Consider the following 23,575-nt stretch of genomic DNA (forward strand, 5'->3'; position numbering starts at 1 on the left):
TCTATTGACTTAAGTTGTATGACAACTTAATGAATAATGATTCACAAAGGCCCAAATAGTCCAATGAATCCCTATGGCCGGCCATTTAGAGATGGAGTGGGTTTTGGACTTATTTACAAGTTTGCCACTCCAATGAATTAAGGTATAAATATGACTTTATAGCCAAAATTCATTAAGGGTTTCTTTTAGAGAAAATTGGTGAGAACTTGTCTCTCCTTTTCTCTCTAGGAGGCCGGCCCCCTTGGAGGGTGGATCTAGCAATCCCACTACTCCAAGGTCACTCATTCCTTCTCCAATCTCTCCTTGGTGTGGAGACTTAGAGGTTCTCAATTTTGGGAACTTGGAGAAACCTTTTCATCCATCCAAATCCATAGATTTTAGATGCAAGGAATGAAGGCCCTCTCTTTGGGTGATTAGCCTTTGCTTATGCAAAGAGGAATCTACAAAGGTATAAATCTCAACTCACTTTGTTTTGAGTTGATTCTTGGTTCACCAATCTACTAGGCTTTGAATTTCATGGGTAATGTTTTGTTTTTGAATGCATGCAAGCATGATTCCGCCTTTTAATTGTTAAATGCATGCTATAGATGTTATTCAAATGAACATGTTTTCACAAAATCATCCTTCAAGTGGTATCAGAGCCTAGGTCTAGTAGTTGGTGAATCCTTTTGGGTTTTGTGGTTCATAGTTTGTGATTTAAAAGTTGTAATATGTTACAAGTTTTATTCTTGTTTCCTTGAATGTAAATTTTGTTAGAAAATTTGCCATCTCAAATGTTGTAGATGTAGTTCATATGAGCATGAATATTGGAGCTAAAATTTGGTGCCATGTTTTTGGGAATTTTCGGCCAAATCTAAAGGGTGGATTTGTGGGTTCTTGTTTGACTTGTTAAAAGTGTTTTCAAGTAACTTTTGGAACCCCTATGTACCCTAGTTTGGTTATATGTTATTTCCCTAAAGTTTGAATGGTTTTGGGATGTTTTTGGGTGAAAAATGTTCATGGAGCTCTTATGGGTTTTTCATGAATGTTCTTCATTGTTCTTGACATTTTAGCCAAGAACAAAAAGTTTGGTGTTTTGATTCAAAGTTTTGGTTAATTTCATAAAGTCTTTGTTTTAAGTTGGTCGGTGTGACTTTTCCATCATCAAAAACATTTATTTGAAAAGGAGATGGAAATGTTGCTAGTGTGTTTAATTTATGTACATAATTGTTTTTCTTTCTTACACACATGTTCCCACCAACCAATTTCAACTTACAAGGCTTTATGACTTAGTTAAAAAAAAAAAAAAATTCCAAATTTTGTGGCTTCAATTTTTTCCCTCCCTCTCTCCTAAAACCGGCCCTCCCTCAAGTGGGAGTACTTTTGGGGCTTTTATGCAATTACATAAAGTTTTGATACTTTTGTGTATTTGCACTTTGGCCCAAAAGTTTACGTTTTTACGTTTAGGTCCAAAAACGCTAAAGGACAAATTGTTTTGCTCCTTTAATGAAGTTTTTGCATTGTTTAAATTTTGGGTTCTAGTGTAATTACATGAAGTAGTGGACTTTTGTGTTCTTACAAAGTGACCCCAAAAGTTTATGTTTTTGTAATATTGCCCAAAGGTTGTGGTAATTGCATTTTGGCCCAAATTAGGTTGAGAACAAAATTGTTTTGTCTCTTTAAATGAGAATTGGATTTTCATTTCATTTAGCTCCATTTAAATCAATTTTATGGATACAAAAACCAAATGAAAATGTTGCATTCAATTTAATTAGTTAAAGTGTTAATTAATTAAAGGGTGATTATGAACCTAAGCCTAATATAATTGAGCTATGTGGAAGGCCGTTTCAAATTTGTTTGAACCATAGGAATGTGTAGATTAGATTTTAGTTGTAATTTGATTTGATCAAATGTTGTAAAAGGGCATAAGCCCTTCTTTACTTTAAGGTAATTTGTTTTATGCAAATGTTGTAATGAGAATAAGCTCACCTTTACTTTGAAGTACTTCTTTCTTGTTTTATTTGATATGCATGAAAATGAAGTAGTTGGGTCCAACGCCCCTAAGACCACACGCCTTAATGTGATTCAACGCGTAACTAAAATCAATCACCATCCCTAGACCGAGATTCAACACTAGGCTCGTGTTGAATCTAAACAAAGGTTCATAATCATCCTAAGGCCCTAAGGCAACTATATAGTCCATCAAATGAATGCAAACTTTATGTTAGTAGTATCATATACTCTTGCTTTAAAAACCGTTTTATAAGCATAGTGGGAGTATTATATACAACTAAAACAATCAAATGGACCAATAGTTGTAATAGGACCAAAATTATTTTAATAAGATTAAAATAAATGTTTATATGTGATGAGACCTAAAACCCTCAACCAAACCATTATTAAGTTGATAAGCGTGAGAGTTCTTTGAACACTCTTTCGTGGCCTTCCACCATGGTAGCTCCAATCGTTTATGACTTGTACACCGCCTTCACCCTATCATGGGGGAGTGCAAAGTGCATGCTTATACTCAGGAGGAGTCTATATACATACTTGATGAGGTGAGTGTAGGCAACGAGGATGGCCGATATCATATCATTGTGAGGCTATTCTTGAACCCCTTCATGAACTAAGCATGGTGGGACTGACTTAACTAAGTGCAATGGAACCAATATCATATCATTGTGAGGTTACATTCTCTAGAGGCCAAATAAGATGGGTACTTGCAAGAGATGCAAATGAGTAAGCGTACTCTCTCATTATTATTAATGCTAGCCAATATCATATCATTGTGAGGTGGGCTTGGTAATAGTGAGTCTCCCATACCCTACTAAGAGTTTCATCCAAAACTCTCGAATTCCAATGAGGGATATGGAATTTACCAAAAATAGTGGGTGGTGCTATTTGATTTAAAGACCCGAATCAAATGGCTTAAAATCAATCAATTTATATTCGTTATGTATTTGTTTACCAATATATTTGCAAACGTTATCCAAAACTTGACAAAGAAAAGCCGAATGCTTTAGTTTCCGGACTTGGTACAATAATCCCAAAGATTGTCTTAAATGGATTGTAGAAGTACCTAAGTAGTCTCATCCTCACAATCTTCCTATTGATAATGTATCATTGGAAGAACATGTTAGATAAAGTCTATCATAAAGAGGACAACACTTTTAATGTCATAATTCTTCAATTACAATTTGTTGTATGAAGAAATAAGAGTTGCTTTGAACAACCCTTAATCAATGCAAACATTAGTGCTTGTTTCTTTGTTACATGAACAAGGAACTTTAGAAGAAAGCACAAAGGCATGGACACTTAATGTGCCATGATTCTTCACTTACAAATTGTTGTATGAAGAAATGAGAGTTGCCTTGTACAACTCTTGAAAGTTTGTAATTATGTTTAGAACATAATGGTTGTTTGACAAAAATAGTCCATCAACATGGACTTATGATGATTTTGAATCATTGAGTGTTGAAGTGATAAACCAGTTAACGAGACGGAAACTAGGCTAGGACTTCACCTTTATGTCCCTATCCTAATGGTTCACTAAGTTTATTGTAAACTATGTAGTGAACAATAAACACATGCTCTCCAAAATGTTTGATGTGTATAACACAATAAATAAGTTTCAAGAGAGATAGTGGGAGTTTAGGGACCATGACTAATGTAGTCAAAGGTGAAAGTCAAATAAAGAAGATAAAAATAACTCCAAGGGAACAAACTTTCTTTATGAAAGGATGGGCATTGGAAGGGGTATTTGCAAGAAATGTCTTGCAAGTGTCAAGAACACACCTTTCGAAGGTGTTGTAAATTGTTCTTGAATAGTTCAAAACAGTTGGTTCTTCTACTTGAATGCTTGATTTCGTATTAGTAACTATGTTTTACAATCATTGTAAAAGTGTGACTAATAAGAACTAGAAGATATATGAGAGAAGAAAAAGGTGCTTCACATTCGGAACGTGAATAAAATAAAGATCTCTGCGAAAGCAGATAGTACTTACTTCCTCATATGAACTGCCAAAGAAATTGGAAAAACCAAAGATTGTCTTTACATTCCAATTTTAAGGAACTTAATTCCGTCACTATAGTAGAGATGGATAAATGTTTTGTTTGAGAAAACATTGTTCTTTATTAATCAATGATTGGATTATAGTAATCTAATTGATTGTCTCTATAGTAGAGATGATATGGTAGTGTTAACTGTTTAGAATATAATGATGCTTAAAACCCAAAAGGTTGCAAAGTAGTGACTAATCCCAACTAAAGTTGTGATACCTCTAAAACATAAATTACGAGTTGGTCATAGATGGATGCTTTGGATCGTTAGATCCGGATCCAATACCTTCTTGTTAAAATTGTATAGAGGTGAAATGTTCGAATCTTTATTCTTTTGGAAAGAAGAAAGAATCACAAAGTTGTTGAGGTTAATTCACTTAGATGTTAGTGGCACGTGTCCACAAACATAATACTACTCATGTTATATGACATTCACCGAAGATCACTCTCCGTTGGACTATAGTTTATTTTGAATAAACACAAATCCGAATACTTTGCAAAAGGTTTCAAAGAATTCAAGAAATGTAAGTTGATGAGTAAGACGTCTAAAGTATTTACCTCCTTAGATTTGATCCAAGGAAAAGAAACACTTTAGATGAGTCCCCTTGAAAGATATCAAGGAAAGAAGCATCATAAGATAATAAATTTCTCCATTAAGGAGAAGAACGAACTCGAATAAGATTTAGTTCGTTAGATGTTATCTATTACCCATATATAGGATATATACTTCCAAAACAATATGATTGTCAATTAGAAGATCTTCCAAATTTTTCATGACTCCATAAGATGTAGTTGGAAAGAAAGACAAATCTTAAGCATGTTAAGATTTGGGGTTGTGTGCTAATAAGCAATATTTGTTTGATAACAATCTTGTGGGATATCCTTAAATTAACTTTTGGATATCGCTTTTATAAACCAACTAACAAATGTTGTTTTGTTGGGTAGTTCATTGTAATCCTACAATGTGATTTGCCTAAAAGCAAATGAACGAGAGATAGAACTCAAAGAATGGGTTCTTTGAGAGACAAGAAAGTAATGGGTTCTTTGAGAGACAAGAAAGTAATCAACAAATATAAACAACCTAGTTCCTATACCACAAAGCTCCAAGGTAGTCAAGAAGGATTTATAAACCGTCTCAGTTGAATGGTTTGAACTTTATGACTATGTCATAGAGTTGCACCTCTTAATTCGAAAGAAATAAGAATGAAAATCCTTATGACTACATTGAGTGTATATATATGATATATACTCAAGAAAATGGTAAAGTACCATTTGACCCGAAATAATGAAACCTTCATAAGCTAATTGGTAGCTTAAGGTGACTACAATCAAAGAGAATGGTTGACTTTGAAGAAACCATCTTTGACGTAGTCTTGGTTTCAATTAAATCGAAGATAGCTAGCTACAACTAAATGGTGATTCAATGTTTGGACATTATATGGGTTTCCGAAACCATTATTAAGATAGTCTTGATAATACATGTCTAAAACTATAAATCACAAGACATGTAAGTTGTACAGATCCATCCATCATGAATCTAAGCAAGCTAGTGGGAGCTATGAGCATCTTATGAGAAAAGGTTCAAATTGTTTGATTTCTCATAAAGATGTAAATGAATCTTTTGTTTACTAGGTTTACAAAAGATTAGTGGGAGTTAATCATATTCCTAAATTTAAATATATATTTGATATATTAATTTTGGAAATGAAAAGAAAACTTCTTCATTAAAGTTATGACTTTAAACATTCCATAACGATAGAATGTATATGGGAGTTAATCATGTTCCTAAAATTTAAATATATATGATATATTAATTTTGGAAATGAAAAGAATACTTCTTCGTTAAAGTTATGACTTTAAAACATTATATGAAGATAGAATGTATATGGGAGATATAGTCTATATACATGGGATGGAAATCTATAATGATATATTTCATGATATAATTGGATTATATCAATCCCTAATAATAGACAATAGATGCTAGGAAGTTTCTCATATGATGATAAACTTCAATTAGAAGGAAAACTCTAGTGAGACTAAGAAGTTGCTCTTCTCAAAGAGAACGTACTCTTTGACTCCCAAAGAAACAATGCGTAAATAGAATCCTTTATGCATACGCATAAAGGGGATTTATGTATTTCATATTGTATGAAAAACATTGATATGAGTTGTACATAGAATGATACAAGACGATATCAGTGCAAGCCCAGGATCAGAACCATGGCAACTGTCAAGTGAGTCCTTAAGTATTTAAGAAATACTAAAGGATAGATTCCTCAAAAATTGAGGAAGAATTAGAGTAACGTAATGGAAGCGTAAATGTATTAGATTATGAATCTAATCCATCATTGGATGTTTCTTCACTTTGAATGAAAAGATAATCAGATATCTCTTTATTATGACTAAAGAGATATTTGGATGGAAACATTAAAAGTAATGACTTTAGTGTGTTCCATTATGAATGCAAAATATATTGCCATATAGAAGCTTACAACAATGTTGTTTGGATGGGAAAGTTCATTTATGAACTCTCTATTCGGTTCCAACCAGAAAGTGTATCTAGTGTACTGACACTATGACACTAATGGGGCGATAGCTCAAGCCAGGGAATCAAGGTCTCATCAAGGTCCGAACTCAAATGAGAGACTGAACCACATGATTGAGAATCATGTATAATGGTGACGTCGTTATTCTCAAGGTTGCTTCTATGGATAACATATAGATATCCATTGTCTAGGCCTACTATTCAGCCATTTATGAAATGACTACAGAAGAGGTATCATCACTGATGACCAAGCTGATTGGCTCTAGTGCAAGTGGGAGATTGTTGGAAATGTGCCCTAAAACCAATCATATGATGATACTTTACGGACATTTCACATATTAAACTAATCTAGTTTAATATCAAGGGCAACGATTATTGTTTGAGCCGTCTCATATAAATGTTATATGCTTAAACGATAAGTCCAAGGAATATGTGATTGGGAGAATGCGATCTAAAGAAGTTGGATTCATGAGACCATTCTTTCGTAGACACATCCTAAACGTTCCTGATCATAGGATTGCCAATTGGGCATTGACAGTCCGTTAAGATCAGTAAGTGATGTGTCTTCTCTCAGGGAGAGTGACTAGTCTCGAGTCATTGGTGTGTGTGACATCAAGACAAGTACGTAGGTGCTCAATAGAGAATGAGTTCACTGAACACGATCAACGAAGAGTTCTTATATTCATGTCACATGAGAACTCATGGTTGGGATAATGCAAAGTAGTCCTTTGACCTGAGGCATCATAGTTGTCTTATGGTTAAGTCCTTGATCTTTGATTATGTCAAAGTCACTCCATCAGGAGGGTATCCACGGCATAGTTGGGGTTAAGCCACTTAGCCATGGAGGCAAGTGAATGTGCAACAAGGGATCTCTAACCTTCAAACCGTTTGAGGGAGAATACTCTATGATATGATTAAGAATCTCTGGCCAGAGTATGAATGAGATTTAGGAAAGTCGTTCCAAATCACATTCAAGGTAATCATATAAGCACACGAATTACATTGGATAGTAGACATGAATAAACTATCAAACCAAACAATGTGGTCAAGAGTATTGTATTAGAGAAAGACCGTATTGCATTTGTAATCCTAAACTGAATAGGTTCTCTACCTCTTCTGATTAGCTTGGGTAACCATGATATGCTGCTAGGTGTCACTCATGGTTTGTGGAAGCCCTAAACGTGTATAATCACTAAAGGGAGAATTGAAAGTAAGTTTCAATTCACAATCGATTTTAAAGAGTTTTAATCGCCCACTGCCTCGCTAAAAGGAACCTAATGGATCGTACACCGTGTAAGGTAGAGATTGAAGAAACAACGGAGATGAGTAAGAATAATTAAATGGTTTAATTATTTATGGCAAGGATTAATTAATATGTTAATTAATCAAACGAATAAGTTCGTTAAAGACCTCGGGATAGTTTTGGACCTTAAGGCCCAATGGGCTTCGAACGTCAAGTCCATTGACTTAAGTTGTATGACAACTTAATGAATAATGATTCACAAAGGCCCAAATAGTCCAATGAATCCCTATGGCCGGCCATTTAGAGATGGAGTGGGTTTTGGACTTATTTACAAGTTTGCCACTCCAATGAATTAAGGTATAAATATGACTTTATAGCCAAAATTCATTAAGGGTTTCTTTTAGAGAAAATTGGTGAGAACTTGTCTCTCCTTTTCTCTCTAGGAGGCTGGCCCCCTTGGAGGGTGGATCTAGCAATCCCACTACTCCAAGGTCACTTATTCCTTCTCCAATCTCTCCTTGGTGTGGAGACTTAGAGGTTCTCAATTTTGGGAACTTGGAGAAACCTTTTCACCCATCCAAATCCATAGATTTTAGATGCAAGGAATGAAGGCCCTCTCTTTGGGTGATTAGCCTTTGCTTATGCAAAGAGGAATCTACAAAGGTATAAATCTCAACTCACTTTGTTTTGAGTTGATTCTTGGTTCACCAATCTACTAGGCTTTGAATTTCATGGTTAATGTTTTGTTTTTGAATGCATGCAAGCATGATTCCGCCTTTTAATTGTTAAATGCATGCTATAGATGTTATTCAAATGAACATGTTTTCACAAAATCATCCTTCATTTTATAGAGCAAATCACCTCCAAGAAAAACCGCGGCATGGGAAATGTGAATCCTAACACAGAGTAATACGGATGGAATTTGATAGCTCTCTTCCTAGTAGAGGCACCCTCTCCACATAGTTCTTGGCCGCTATCATCTTTCACCCGCTTAACGCGGACCCTAAACCGAATTGCATGCTTGTACGCCTCTAGAAAATTCTGAAACAACTCGTCGGGGTTAATCTTGACATGCACAGCCTTGAAGTAACCCACCTTGCAGGAAGAACCACCTTGACAATACAAAGGTGGAGGATATTCGTCACTGCTGCGGTCAGAAAAAGACATCTCAAGATTTCTGCAAAAAAACATGAAGGAAAAACATTCCAAAGGCAGCTTGCAAAAAAAAAAAAAAACAAAAAACAAAAAAAATACATATACATATACATACACACACACATACACACACACACACACACACACACACATATATATATATATACATATATATGTGCAAGGAGTAGGCCTTAAGGCCTCTCGGCCCTCTTTTTTTCTACTGCATGCAGGCCGACCCAACACAAGGGGAAGCCCACGCCTCCTCTCCCCTTTCCGCTCGTGTACTAGGTGCCCTAGGAAGCAAGGCCAGGTCATGCGACCAAGCCATTGAAGACCGAAAGCCAGCCCAAGCCGGACTCTCCCTCTCCCTCTCTAATCTGCTGCACGGGCCCCTGCTCAGCAGCTTGCAAGGTGCAGCCATGGAGACCCGGCCCAAGCCGATCTCCCCACGCCAGCCAACACCTTTGTCACACCACCTGCAGCCCGTGGCCTCCTTGCCACGACATTCATGCATCCTTGACACCCACCAAGCCAATTCCTCAAGCCCCAAGGCTCCCAAAACTTCAAGAAGAAAAAATTCAAATTTTTCTTACCTTTGTGCAGTACGTAAAAGAAGAAGAACAACAAGAAACTACTCTTCGCATGGGCAAGAAGAGAAGAATGCTAAGGGAGGGGGAAAAAATATCCTCTGGCTTCTCTTTCTTGTTGGAATAATGATTGTTCTCAAAATTTATTTAATCCCCTACTTAAGGCAAAGTTAAATAGGTATTGGGGGCAATTATTTTCCTTTTCCTAGAAGAAGTCTACTTCCAAATCAAGGAAGAAGATCAAGTTCAAATTGGGAAACAACTCTACAAAGCCAAGCAACTTGGGATTTCTACACCTACTACCTTTTCCATGCGTGCAACACAGTAGGTGTGGGGGCATTTGTGGACCCTAAAATAATCCCCAAAATTCTAGAGGCGACACGTGGACTTTTATTCAAGAAGGACAAGATTACCCTCAATAAATGGGCAAACTTATCAGATTCTCCCATGCGCAGCTCACATCCCTGGAGGACTCAGCAGCTAAACACAACTGCCACAACTCACCTGCCCTTGACATGGAATTAAAGATAAGGATTAATTACCCAAATCCTATCTTTAATACATTCCTACTTGAAGGATAACTCCAATCAAGTAAGTAATCCTAATTTATTTAAATTAGGATAATTACACCATTATCTCAAGGTATTATTTCCTATTTAATATCTTGGGAATATTTAGAGAATATCTCTCTATTAAACACTATATGGCCAGCCCTATCCCTATAAATACCCCATATTCTTCCTTTTTAAAGCTTTTTGCAACCCTCAAAAGCCTTAAACACTTTAGTCTTTCAGAGAAACTAATCAGGCATCGGAGATCCGTTCACCTAACCCCCCTCCCACCTCGTGGGTGCGTGAGGCTTAGGTCTTTGATCAAAGGTGTTGATTGTTTTGCAGGTGCATTTTCATCAAGACAGAAGATGGCGGAAATTTGCATCGACGTAGTTCACCTGGGTTTGAGCTTTGAGAGCTATGGAGCTCTCGGCTTCAATGGTGGATCACTCCATGTTGACCCGATGATGCATGCAAACACATATTCATGTTCCTTGCGTCACAGGGATGTTCAGTATATGATTTTTAGGGTTTGAGCTTTGCCATAGTTCTTGGGTTTGTTGGTGGTTTTTTTTTTTTTTTTTTGGCATGCACCGAGAGGAAGAGTGTGAGGAGAGCTTACAGGAGAGAGAGAGCTGGAAGAAAGAAAAAGAAGGGAATGGAGGGAGGGAGGGAGAAAGAGAGAGAGAGAGAGAGAGAAAGAAATAATTAAAATAATAATGTGATGTGTGTGTAAGGAGAGATTTTTCAGTGTGACTAGTACACGGGGTAGTACACCACATGCCACTAAACAAATAGTGGGATATGTGCGCTAAAAAGTTATTAACTTAAAAAATAAAATTTCCCACCATTCATATTAAAACATGTGGTGTACCACTTTTATTCCCGTCACAACTAAAAATTTCTCGTGTGTAAGAGAGAGAGAGAGAGAGAGAGAGAGAGAGAGATAAAGAAAATAATGAAGTGATGTGTGGGTAAGAGAGAGGGAGAGAACCATGTGGGGGAACCGGCCAAAAAGAAGGAAAAATGATGGTGCTGTGTGAGATGGAACAAGTCTGGGTTTTCAAAACCCAAAATAAATATTATTTTGGGAATTGTTATTAGCACTCCAAAAATCCCATTTGACACTCCAAATTTTTCATAATTGGAAACAAAAATACACTTGTGAGGAAAATACACTTGTGAGGAGTGTAGAATGAGATTTTTAGAGTGCTAATAACAATTCCCATTATTTTAATTCCTACTTGTACACTAAATGAATTAAATATCATGAGTGATCTGAACAAAGCCTATTTAAGGCTGATTTAAGCTTCCCCATGCTAGACCAAGGTGCACACTGCACGAGAAAATTAGAATTGATCTCATGTGGATTTGCATTATTTCGAACATAACTTCTTCGTTATAACTCCGAATTGAGTTCAATCTATGGCCACATGTTCGTAACAATGAGTGCTATTCAAGAATAGTAAAATAAGACTGGAAAAATGAAAGAAAATTTGAGGTTCACGTGGCATCTCAGGGGTAATTTGATAATTTCACTACTACTGAGAATAAAATACAATAAATCTCGGGACGGGATGTCACAAGAGAAGAACACATAATATTTTGGAGAAATTTGCTACGCTTGGACGATTTGTATTACAAGATGTTTTCTATTCTTGTTTTTAATAATATTTTGTTTTATGATTGTTAGAAACTAATTTTCGTTTACTAAGGCGAGGCCATGAGCCTTAGCAAGAATATGTAGTTTCTTTTCAATTTGCTTATGATATTATGCATGTAGGTTTGAATTATTAAGCACCGGTTTAAACTATCTAATTGTCTTAATGCTTAGCTACCATTAGGATCTTTAGAAAAGTAATTTGATGCCATTTTCGTCGGAACTTGGTCCTTGAAATTGATGAAGGCTTCTTGCGGTTAATATGTGCAAGTTCACTTAGGTTGAATACCACATCTTAAGAGTTGTATGGTTTTTCAAAAGGTTTCACAAAGCTTAATAAGTCAAGCATGTTTAGATTTGATATGAATACCACAGACGGGTTGCATGTTTGATATACGCTCTATATTGGGGGTCTAAGTAGGCATACTTTAGGAAAACCTAACCTTCAAAATATGCATTTGTAATTCACAAGTAATTGGAAGAACTACATAGGATTGTTAAGATGACAGAGGAACCCTAGGCTTTTACAATTAATTAAGATTTGGTTTGATACAAATTATTCATTCAATTCATGTGGAGAACGACCTTGCCAGAGTCATCTATACTACAATTACCTTGTACTCTTACAATTATTTTAGGTATTTTTATCCCTACTTTTGCAAGTGGTAAAAATCCTATCAACCATCTTCAAAATAATTAAGTGCTCACACAATCTCTGTTTACCGGCCACGCCCTACAAAACACTCCTGAAAAAGATAAGGCATCTAGTGTTATGGGGAGTTGGGAATCAGCCTGGTGGACACAATGAAGACAGACCTAACACCTAGTGTTTGTCAAAGTTTTGGACACCCAATGCCAAATCCCATACACACCAAGGATAACAAGAAGACTCAAGTAGAGCAAAGGTGATGCGAAAAATAAGTTAACACACAAAATTAAACCCTCTTTTTGACAATTGTAGTATAGATGTAAGTAGGGTATCGTTCTAGGCCGGGGATTAGGAGGGATTGCTAATCTATCCTAAATTAATTTAAAAATATTAAACAAGACTCAAGGATACAAAACTAGGCTAAAAACTCTAATAACTCGAAACACACTTAAAATGACTCAAAATAATGAAAACAATTAAATTAAACACTAGGAACTGAAATGGATGGAAATTAAATTAAAAGACTAACAATAAAGAAAACTAAATAAATAATATAATTTAATAATGGATGGGTGTTTGGTTTTGATGAAAAGTAAATTAAACTTAAATAAATTACAGAATTTACAAAAACATGAAATTAAGGTGAAATGATAAATGACGGACTAGCTAGAGGGTTCTTCTCCACACATGACACATATGCAACCTAAATTGATTTTCAGTTGTTCTTTCAATAAATTGTGAATTTCAATACTCCAGATTAACCGTGAACAGCACTTTTTTAATCTTCAAGTTTTCCTTAAGTTATTGAATTGGACGGGAAAACGCATACAACAATTCAAAACATTCTTCAAAAGTCCCCTACGTGAAAAGCACAATAGAGATACAATCAAAGATCATTAAACTTTGTGAAAACTATAAGCATTGACGAGGCATTCGTAACTATGAAAAGCATGATACTCTTGCCAAGAATTTACTTAACGTGATTGTGACCAGCAACCTTTACTACTTGTGAAAATAAGTTCATAACGATTAGGTGAAATTCACTTATATTCTAGCATCAAATTCATGCATGTAAATTAAGTGTGCACTCTCAACCAACATACACAAATCAGTTTTTATACGAACGGATAAGTAAATTGAAATCACAACTTATGAAATCACAACCGAAGGTAATCAATTCATATTACAGATATAATCATGGCTTTGAATTAACCTCTAGCCAAAATCAATTTATTTACACATTATTAAAAACAGAAATAAAAGAGAAGTTTGGAAAAATTAAACCGAAAGAAAGGATCTGCTGCTTGGACTCTGAACTGCATTTTCATGCTGACCTCCTGTCCTCTCGGTCCTCTTCCTGCATCTCTGCGAAGCAGCTTTCACTTGCCCTCCAGCTCCAGCTGCAGCTGCCAAATGGCAACTCTTCTTTCACATCTCCCCCGTATCCAACAGCCTCTCCCTATTGCCCACGCTGCCCAAGGGCAGCCCTCCTGCTTTCCCCCTTTCGCTGCACAAAGGCAGCTGCTTTTATTTTCTTCTCTGGCGCACACGCTGCAAGGGCAGCGGTGCTCTCTGTTTTTTCCCCAAGGCTCTCTGCTTCTCTCTTTTTCTCCCGCTGCCCCCAACGCAAGGCAGCTGTCTTCTTTTCTTATTTTCCTTTTCGCTGGCAGCTTTGCTGCCTCTCTCTCCTCCCGCGTCAATCTCCTTTTCCAGCTGCCCAAAGGCAGCATCTCTCTACTTCTTTTTATTATTCTTTTTGTTTCTGACCTGTCTCTCACCAGCTGCCAAAGCAGCTCTCCCTCTTGGATCCCTTTCACTTATTCTATTCTTTTCTTTCCTTTCTTCCAATCCCACCCGTCAGTCCACTTCTCTCCCCATTCGTTCCTTTCTTTTCTTCTACAAAACAAAACCATCATGATGATGTTTCAAACATCATCATGATTTATCATTATTATATATATATTTTTTTAATTTAATTTAAAAGCTGATCTACACAGACAGTTTTGACGAATTTATTACATAAAATTTCATTTGTTCTATTTTTATTTTCTTTGCATAACAAATCCTATAAACACAAAAATAACGTAAATAGCTCAAAAATATAAGGAACTAACTAAGAAAAGACGAGTGAATTCGAAGTAAAAATATATATAAATATGATCCGATCAAAAGGTTGTAGAAACTTGTTCTTAAACTTTGATTTTTTATTGTTAAAACTTGTCTCATGACTTGAATTCAATCTCTAACTTCTAAAATATGTTTATGAGGTGTTTTTAATATTAAAAATTGTCTCTTATAGATTGATAAATCGAATTGGAGGTGACATTTGTTCAAGCATCACAATAGATCAACAACAATTTGGTATCGACCTGCCCCTTTTGGGAGTCGAACCTAAGACCTCTTACTCAACTAAGACATTTCATGTCAATTACAAAATAGTATAACCTGTAACAAAAACACTTTCCTAAGGAGAATTATAGAAGCTCAAAATTGCAACTATTGGATAATTACAAATCCTCAACTGACGAGGATTAAATTTCCGAGATTAAAGAGGACACCAATAGTCCTTTATTCAAGTGCTATTTAACTTCCACCAACGCACTACTTCTCTTATCAGAAGACATCCTTTCAGCCATTCTATTAGTTATTTGGGCCCTCTTGCTTATGTTACTCCCAGCTTTCCTTTCGATGAACCTCTGCATTATCCTGATCGGTATTCCACCCAAATCAAAGTCTTCATTCAAAGACCTTTTTAAGAACCTAATGTCTGTTTTCAAGAGCTTTTTCTTCCCACTCAGAAAGGCAACAAAAGTGGGTGGTCGGGCCTGTTGAGGAAAAACTAGAGTACATAGAGTACACAACTCTAACACAAGTGTTGGAGAGACAAAACAAGTACACAAATTACTTGTATTACACTTACAAAATATTACAACACTTAAACTCTCAAGAACACACTTGAGAAGCTATGACACTCACTCACTTTCTAGAGACAAACTCTAGATCACTCACACTCCTCACAAGACTACTCTTACTTCTCACTATCACTTGGTTGGTTGGTTGATTGGTTGCTTGATTGATACAAATGGTGTGGATGCCTTCTCCTTTTATAGGCATGGATGGAACTTTGGAGAAGCATGTAATCATCATGCTAGAGATATCTAGATAATTCTACTAACTACTAATCTTGCATGTTGGTGGAAACCTCACCATTTTTCTAGACTTTTCCACAAACTTGAACTTTACTAGAATTCTCTAGCATGTGTATGGATCTTTCTTTGTCCATGGGTTGGATCCATCTTGGGCCAAGGCAAGATTTCACTTCAACACAAACACCAATTGGGTTGGTGTTGATCTTCAACACCCCCCTCAACACCAGCTCATTCTTTCCTCCATGCTGAGTTGATAATGAAAATTTTCAAACTTGCCGGTACTCAAACCTTTAATGAACAAGTCCGCAACTTGTTCATCTGTATTGATTTGTCTCATCTCAATCTCTTCTTGCAAGACTTTCTCTCTAATGAAATGATAGTGTACCTCCACATGTTTAGTTCTTGCATGAAAGATTGGATTTTTCGCCAAAAGAATTGCCGATTGGTTATCACAGTACAATGGTATTGGATAGTCTACTAGTTGATGTAGATCACCCATCAACTGTACCAGCCATGCATTCTCTTGAGCTGCCATTGCTACTGCTTTATACTCTGCTTCTATGGTTGACAAAGATATCGTTGGTTGTCTCTTGCTACACCACGAAACTACTCCAGAACAAATTTTGAAGACATACGCAGTGGTCGATCTTCTGGTGTCATGATCTCCTGCAAAGTCTACATCACAATAACCAACTAACTTGCAGTCTTCACCTTTCTTGTACAAAAGACCATAGTCAATTGTACTTTTTACATATCTCAGTATTCGTTGAACTGCTTCCAAGTGAGGCTTCTTTGGATTTTGCATGTACCAACTCATCACACCAACTGCATAAGAAATGTCAGGTCGAGTAAAGGTTAAGTAGATCAAACTACCTACGAATTGTCGATACATCGTCGCATCTTCCAAATATTTTCCTTCATGTGCACACATTTTGGCATTTGGCTCCATCGGCGTCGAAATCAGCTTGCATTCGAGCATTCCGAACCTCTTCAACAAATCTTTGGCATACTTTTGTTGACAGAGAAATATTCCTTCTTGTGTGCGATCAACCTCTAGACCAAGGAAGTGCTTGAGTTAACCAAGTTCCTTCATCTGGAAACGGACTGATAAATTCTCCTTCGTCCGAAGAATTTCTGCCTCATCATCACCGGTTATGATTAAGTCATCCACATACACTAGCATGATAGCTAGCTTTCCTTCGTTGACTTTGAAAAATAGGTTGGAATCTGCAGGTGTTACTGAATAACAACTTTGGTGAGAAACTTTGCAATCTTACCATACCACGCTCTTGGTGCTTGTTTCAAACGGTAGAGTGCTTTCCTTAACTTGCACATGTACTCAAGATGAGCTTCGCTTTTAAAGCCCATTGGCTATATCATGTAGATCTCTCGATCTTAGTCTCCATGGAAGAAAGCATTCTTCACATCCATCTGGTATAGATTCCAATCTTTGTTAGCTACAAGCGTAAGTAGGACTCGTACTGTTGTAAGTTTCACCGCTGGACTAAACGTTTCATCGTAGTCTAGTCCGTACTATTGAGAGAAACCATGAGCTACCAATCGTGCCTTGTACCTCTCGATTGACCTATTTGGACGGCGCTTTATCTGGTAAACCCACTTGCAGGATATGGGTTTCACATCTCTTGGCTTTGGCACGAGATCCCAAGTCTGATTTTGCTGAAGTGCATCGATCTCTTCTTTCATAGCTATCATCCACTTAGAACTCTACGATGCTTCTTCGAACGTCTCTAGCTCTGTTGCTTCTTCAATTATGGCTACATTGGTGTATTTAGGATTTGGACTTCGTGTTCTTGTTGACCTTCAGAGTTGAGATTGTGGAGTTGATTCTTCCGTTTCACTAGGCCCACCTTCTTCGTTTGGTTGTTGATACACGCCAGTTTGCCAAGGATTCCGAGCCACTCTTTGTTCAACATCATCGCCATTTGGATCTCCTAATTCATCTGAACTTGGTTGGAGTTGGATAGTATGCTCCCCCATCTTCTGTTGCAGCTTTTCTCCAAATTCTCTAGAGTCTGGTAGCACCTCAAGTTGAGGAAGCCCCTTAAGCATCGACTTTTTCACCATCACACTTAGGTTGGAATAGCTAACGTGACCTAACCGCATGTGCCATAGATTTGATGTCTCATATTTCCTTATCCTATCTACATATGCAGATTCTGCTGACATTACGTAGACTGACTCCAATTGTCGCCCCTCCATTGTTGGTATTTCTGAGATTTTGAGGTCAGGATACACCTTCACATCTTGTGGACTGAACAAGACATAGTGGCCTGATGATGTTAATTGGGCCATAGATAGCAAATTTGTTTTCATTCCTGGGACATGATAAACATCTTGAAGTGGCACCTGGTTAGAATTATATCGAGGCGTAACTATCGTCTTACCGATGTGAGCTATCGGTAACCTTGAGTTGTCGGCTGTCACCACCACACGACCTCCCTTGTATTCAGATAGGTTTTGTAACTTCTGTTTATCACCTGTCATATGATTTGAGCAGCCCGAATCTACGATTCAATCATTTTTGTAGTCAATCCGTTCTTATGTTGTTATCGTGTGGGCTAATTCTTCTTCCTCCGTAGCGAATAAGGTTTCAGCATCCCAACCATCTTCACTATTCTCCTTCGAACTAGAAGTAGTAGTATTACTTTCAATAGGCTTTTTCTTGGTCCAACAATCTTTCGCCATGTGGCCCTTCTTCCTGTAGTTGTAACACTCGCCATCAAACTTTCTATTATTACCACGATTCTTCGAAGCTCCCCCTGAACGAGAGCTTCCCTTTCCTTGGTGACTTTTCACCTTGTCTCCATCCTTTTTAGATCCATTACCAATGTACCGCTTGAAAGTGCCTTTGCTTTTGCTGGTGTAGAGTGCTTCCTCTTCACCCTTCAGCGAGACTCCTCCCATTTGCTTGGCCATAGCTTCTTGACCTGCAAGCAACTTTTCAAACTTAACAAGCAATGGTTGTGTCAGCCATCCCTCTATAGTGGCAACAAACCCTCGATATTCGGGTCTCAAACCATGTATAATTATTCTCTTCATCCTGGTTTCCCCAATAGAAGCTATTGGATCTAACTCTAAAATTTCATGGCATATCGACTTCACCTTGTGAAAGTACTGGGCAATCGTCATGTCGCGTTGTGCCATGGATAGCAGCTCGTTCTCGAGAAGTTGCAGTCTTGTATCATTCTTCTTTGAAAAGAGTGTAACAAAAGTGTCCCATGCTTCCTTTGGCGTTTTGGCATCCCGGATGTGCTCCAACTTCTTCTTCAATTGTGGTCTTTAAAGCAAACATTGCTTTGCCTGCTTTCATTTTCCACTTTCGCAAGATGCCATTGGCATCTTCTGCCGTCGGTTGTGTAACCTCACCACTGCCAACAACCTCCCAAAGGTCCTGACCTTTTAAGTAAGACTCCATACATGTTACCCACGTATTGTAGTTTTTGTTGTTGAACTTCTTGATTCCTCCAACTACTTGAAGGTCACCCATCGTGCCGGCAAGATTTCGACTATACCGATCAAGCTTGACTAACAAACTTGCAGAGTACCAAACTCCTCACGACTCAAGATAGCTCCACCAAGAACGATCCTTGACCGTCTCGCTCTGATGCCAATTGTTGAGGAAAAACTAGAGTACACAACTCTAACACAAGTGTTGGAGAGACAAAACAAGTAAACAAATTACTTGTATTACACTCACAAAATATTACAACACTCAAACTGTCAAGTACACACTTGAGAAGCTATGACACTCACTCACTTTTTAGAGATAAACTCTAGATCACTCACACTCCTCACAAGACTACTCTTACTTCTCACTCTCACTTGGTTGGTTGGTTGATTGGTTGCTTGATTGATACAAATGGTGTGGATGCCTTTTCCTTTTATAGGCATGGATGGAACTTTGGAGAAGCATGTAATCATCATGCTAGAGATATCTAGATAACTCTACTAACTACTAATCTTGCATGTTGGTGGAAACCTCACCATTCTTCTAGACTCTTCCACCAACTTGAACTTTGCTTGAATTCTCTAGCATGTGTATGGATCTTTATTTGTCCATGGGCCGGATCCATCTTGGGCCAAGGCAAGATTTCACTTCAACACAAACACCAATTGGGTTGGTGTTGATCTTCAACAGGGCCTTCACCTGCGTGAAGTACTTCACTTTTGGTTGAGCAGACTCATATTTTCAAGAATGCCTGCTCATAACCTGATCAGACACGGGAAAAGACAAACAGTTACTTCCAAATGACCTTTATGATGGTGGATGGATGGATGATGCATAGAAGGTACCATTAACTCACCTTGAGCAACCAACGATTGAGACGAGCTGTTGACAATCTTGAACACCATTTTTCATATGTATCAATAACTTGGTGCGTGACATCTGCGTGGCCCCTTCCTTCCAAGGCTGAAATGTGTTTATACCATACTTAACCAATCCCGAAACTATTAAGCACCGGTCAACATTATACCATCAAGGACCCAGAAGAGTTTCCCTCTAACCAAGAGGCCAATCACAGCGCGACATGTGTCGACATTGGAAGCCAATCATAGCGCGACACGTGTCAACATTAGAAGCCAATCACAACATGACAAGTGTCAATGTCAGAATGAAACTAGAAACTCTCTTCTATAAATAGAGATCATTCTCTCACAATATTTCCTAATGTCATTTGTACTAAATCATTCACTAGTACTCACTAAAGGAGAGCTTGAACCTATGTACTTATGTAGACCCTTCACAATTAATGATAACTCCTTTACTCTGTGGACGTAGCCAATCTGGGTGAACCACGTACATCTTGTGTTTCCTTCTCTGTCTCTATCCATTTGTATACTTATCCACACTAGTGACCGGAGCAATCTAGCGAAGGTTACAAACTTGACACTTTCTGTTGTACCAAAACCCCCACTGATTTTGTGCATCAATATTTAGTGTCGTCTGTGGGAACGACACTTATTCCCACTATTTTCAGCTTTGTTAAGCTGGTTTCCACCATTCGTACACTCTCTTTGGACCAGGCATCCCTCTCTAACATGGGGAGAGAAGGAAGCCACAACACATAGAATGACACCCCTTTTGCACCTAGTGCGAAGAAACGAAAGAAGGAAGGAAAGAGGGTTGCTCTTCAAGCTAAAGTCGATGAGCTAGAAGCTCAAAACAACAAGATAGCAATGAAGAATGAGGTCCTTCAGGAGCAGTATGAGAAGCTCTTTGAGATGCTCCACGAAACTAGGCGTACTCAAACACGCGAGCTCGTTGCCCCTGTGGACATCAACCATCATCTGGGTGCCCCCAACACGGAGGGTCATCTTCCTTCAACATGGGTATCCCTGATGAGGAGCGAGCTAATCATCAAAACATTGATCAACATGAGACTTCTTTCAACCCAGCTGCTTCGACCTGAATTAGGAGAAGTGGAGGAAGACACCTCATTGCAGAAGGGTTAGAAGGATCGAAAGTTGTTTATCGTGACTGCCGAGACTTCTTAAAGCAACGTCGAGAGAATCCCCTCCATATATGCTTGAAGATCAATGACCCAAGGGTTTCTGAAAGACTCGATCCCCTCCCACGACCTAGGCCAGCTGCCAATCTAGGGAAGGAATGACAGGTCCCAGAGGAACATGAAGGTACAGAGGACTCTGAGGTACTCCGACAGACTCGCCCTAGAAGTCAGTACGGCAAGTCCAAGGAAAAATCAAATTCCCTTGCTTAAACTTTCCTACTTCCAAGAGGCGATGGAGACTTACGAAAGAAAATCCCAATGGTACATGACTCCACTCAGGACCCCCTTGTCCCACAGCTCCTTAAGGAACCAACCCAAGCCTGGCCCTTTCATAAGGAGGATCCTAAACACCCTCCTTCAAGTGAAGACAAAACAAAAGCGTGGTTTACAACTCTATACTGGAAGGGAGGACCTAATTGAACACCTTAACCTCTTTAAGTCCACCATGGCATATCAGATGCATACCGACTAAGAGTGATGTCTTCTCTTCCTCTCCACCCTCTTTGGCAGAGCTCTAAACTGGTATTGTTGTCTTCCACCTGAGACAGTAGATTCATTTGAGGAATTGAGGAAACTGTTTATCTCTTAACACATCTTCCAGATTGATTGCTTGCATTCTGCATATGACTTGTACACTATTCGCTAGAAGCCGGACGAGTCACTACGAGAGTATGCCGGTTGTTTCAGCCTTGAGTATTCTCGCTGCGCTGAGGCAGACGACCAGACCACCCTTAAGGCTTTCACGGCAGGCCTACGTAATTGTTTCTTTAAGTACATGATCAATGCCAACACTTGGAAGACTTACTCTAAGGTGATGGCACATGTTTATAACCATGCCTCCGCCAAGGCAAGGACAGATCAAGCGAAACCCCCCACAGCCACCCCTTATCAGCAAGTAGGGAGTGGAAGCCAGATCCAACCAAATGAGAAGACCTTGACCTTCCAAACGACAGCGGTGCCTCCCCCTACCTTACTTAATACTTTGCCAAGTTAACAGGCATATCAATCTCAGGGCAAAAGGAAAGATTTTCATCCTCACCAGTCTCATTTTAGTAAAAGGAGTAAGGGACATTACCACGATTACCAAGGGTATCGCCATGATAATCCTCGACCTCAGGCAGTCAACACAGTGGGTCAAACACGTGTTAGGACAGCCCTTACCTTGAGGTATGAGGCATACACACCTTTGAAAGCCACATGCGTGGCCATTTACCACAGCATAGCACACCTGATACCGAAGCTAAAGCCGAGGCACCTGGATTACAAGCCCACGAAGAACACGAGCATGTTTTGCTACTACCACGAGCAAAACGGCCATGACGGCGATAAGTGTATCACCTTTCGTGATCATATTGAAGCTTTGGCACGTGAAGGAAAAATTGATAAATTCCTCATTCACCCTCTAAGGGGTAACTGTAACCAACGCCAGGTGAATGTGATATATTCCATAAGTGGTGGCACACCCATATCTAAATCTTCCAACAAGGCCAAAAATAGTGAACGAGCTTTAAGTTCTGGCCACCAAGTGTTTCACGTGGAAGACATCAGGGGAGGTAAGTATCAAAAGCCTAACTGGGATTCAATATGTTTCTACCATGAGGAAGAAGGAGGTATCATCTACCCTCACAACGACCTACTGATCGTGGAAGCTCACATAGCCAACTTTGAAGTACGACGAATCCTGGTAGACACGGGGGCTTCGGTCAATATCATGTTTGTTGAAGCTTTCAAGGCACTTAATGTAATTGAACATTTGCTCAGTCGCTCAATTTCCCCTCTAATAAGCTTCTCTGATGATATCATGCAACCTTTGGGGAGCATACACTTACCTTTCACCATTGGTACAGGCCCTTACACAGCTACCATTACCACTAACTTCCTAGTGGTTGATTACCCAACGGCATACAATATCATCTTCGGACGCACATGCATCAATGATCTTAAGGCCATGGTATCCACACATATGTTATTGATGAAATTTCCAACCCCCTAAGGCAATGGTTACATCAGACCAGATCAACTTAGTGCACGATCATGTTACAACACTTCGGTCAAGCAACAGCACCTGCATGTGCCCAAGGAAACCCTTTCTATACATGACCAAGTCATAAAGACCAGCCTAGACGAAGCCAACTTAGATCTTCACGGTGGCAACAACAAACCTGACGATCCTCGAGATGACTCTTTCACCCAGCAAGCACAACCCGCTGAAGAGTTGGAGAAGGTCTCTATCTCAAAAGATTATCCGGATCGTATGGTGAAGATTGGCACCACCTTGTCACCATCCATTCAGTTGACATTGATCTCTTTTTTGCAAGAAAACACTGATGTCTTCGCCTGGTCATACGAGGACATGTCAGGCATCTCTCCCGATATCATCTGTCATCGCTTAAGTATTGACCCCAAGACCAAGCCAGTAAGACAAAAGCGAAGATCTTATGACGCTGAACAGTACGAGGCAATG

The 23,575-nt window shown here is 38.5% G+C and overlaps 1 pseudogene; it reads right to left on the reverse strand.

Annotated features, from left to right (window-relative positions):
- Positions 1-15,010: 15,010 nt before the first annotated feature.
- Positions 15,011-23,575, reverse strand: part of LOC114820443 (uncharacterized) — a 90,773-nt pseudogene continuing 82,208 nt past the window's right edge.

The sequence above is a fragment of the Malus domestica genome, chromosome 13 (genome assembly GCF_042453785.1).
Source record: "Malus domestica chromosome 13, GDT2T_hap1".
NCBI classification, from domain to species: Eukaryota; Viridiplantae; Streptophyta; class Magnoliopsida; order Rosales; family Rosaceae; genus Malus; species Malus domestica.